Raw genomic sequence first — 1,683 nt, 5'->3', positions numbered from 1 at the left:
GCCCATGGCAGGGGGGGGGACTGGGGGGGGTTTGAGGGCCCTTCCCACCCAAACCATTCCATGGTTCTATGACTCTATGGGTCACCTGCCCAGCCAGACATGGGGCTTCTTGGTAGGGCTGCCCTGGGGCTCTGTGCACCCCAATTTCAGAGCCGCCTCTTGCCACGCTCTCACTGCACTGGAAAGTCCCTCTTCAGCATCATTCTCTGCCTGTTATTTGGCCATAAGTGTTTATCAGTTTTTTCAGACAGATGATGCTGAAGCCAAAACCTCCAGCCTGGTCCCAGAAGGGGACTCTGTTTTGGGATTAACCTACAGACACGAGTTACCAACCCCAGCCCACGGGTGAGTTCTGCTCTTTGCAAGGCTGAGGCAGGACTAGCTGTCAGCTCCCCCGTGTGTCACAGGCTGTCAGCCTGAGAGGACATCAGCACGGGGTTATTTTATTGTGACTCGTCTCCTCTCTAGCTGCGCAGATTGCTTAAGAGATGGCACTCCGTGGAGTTTGACCCGCCAGCCCTGATAGTGAAAATAATACACTTCTCACCGGAGCCACGGGAGACCGAAAGAGTAACTTCGGGACAATTAGTTTAACTTTGACTATAAATATTCCTTCTCACTCCTTGTGACACCGTTAACAGCTCCGCTGGCAAATCCCGATTCTCTGGCAATATTTAAGCTGCCTGTCAGTTGGCAGAGGCTTGGCGGTGCCCGGCGCAGGGAACAGAATGAGACCCAGCTGAGCGCAGTAAGTTCCCTTTCAGCTTCTACCTCGAGTCGGGGAGCTCCGGTTGACGCGCGGGTTCGGGGCTGCGTCTCCGCCCCGGTTTAGCGGTGGTGTCTTTGGGCGGTGGACGGACCTGGGAATGCTTTAAAAACTCCCGGTGAGGAGGCATTTGGAGCGATACAGTCCCGACGGGTTTACTCGAGACCCACGTGGGCTGCGTCTCTCCCGGGGCCATTGATAAAGGGCTGGCTTCAGCGCCTTCATTTCAATGCCACGGATGTTCCTTCCTCACAATCTCTGGCGAGGAAAGCGCTGCCGCCTGTGCCAGGAACCGAGGGAGACCGGGCTGTGAGCTGAATTCTCAAAACACACAAAATTTCCACTGGGCTGGGGCAGAGCTGGGACCTGAAATCAGAGCAACTCAGTCTACGACGTTTTTCCTCATGCCCAGCCTCACCCCCGGCTCTGGGAGCACTTGTAATTCAGCTCCGGGGATTTCCCCTGGAGCGTGTCCCGCGTTTTGGGCACGACAAAAGCCCGCAGAGCCCTGCCCCACGTCCGCGGGCATGTCGGAGGGAAGCACACCACGCACGTGTGGCTGAACCCCGTTGGGAGGCTGAGCGAACGTGGCTCATAGTGCCGGCCAGCCCTGCGGCCCCGCTGCGGGATGTGCCTCGGGATGAGAAGAAACAGCAATATCAGAGCTGCAAAAGAGGAAGGAGGTGTCGGAGGGGGTTAGCAACTTCCCAAGGCTGTAACACCAAACCCGGCTTTTCCCAGTTAGAGGTTAAGCACATCAGTAAGAACTCCGCGACAGCCAAGACCTCTTGCCTCAAAGAGGTAAGATAGCACTGATCTCATGTGTGTCCTGCAGCCTTGCAAGGCAGAAGCTTCCAGGGAATTCAGTGGCATCCAGGAGGTTTATAAGGCAGAGAAAAGGCTCTGCCAAGATGCTG

At 56.2% G+C, this 1,683-nt stretch overlaps 1 protein-coding gene across 1 annotated transcript in view; it reads left to right on the top strand.

Moving 5' to 3' along the window:
- Nucleotides 1–519: 519 nt before the first annotated feature.
- Nucleotides 520–1,683, top strand: part of LOC104505778 (sodium/myo-inositol cotransporter 2-like) — a gene marked incomplete at its 3' end in the record, with an annotated part of 8,669 nt that continues 7,505 nt past the window's right edge. Inside the window, exon 1 of the mRNA XM_010146487.1 lies at nucleotides 520–748. The remainder of the gene's footprint in view (nucleotides 749–1,683) is intronic.

Source organism: Eurypyga helias, unplaced genomic scaffold, assembly GCF_000690775.1.
Source record: "Eurypyga helias isolate BGI_N326 unplaced genomic scaffold, ASM69077v1 scaffold44790, whole genome shotgun sequence".
NCBI classification, from domain to species: Eukaryota; Metazoa; Chordata; class Aves; order Eurypygiformes; family Eurypygidae; genus Eurypyga; species Eurypyga helias.
The sequence above is the reverse complement of the archived record's forward strand: the minus strand, read 5'-3'. Positions and strand labels throughout refer to the sequence as shown.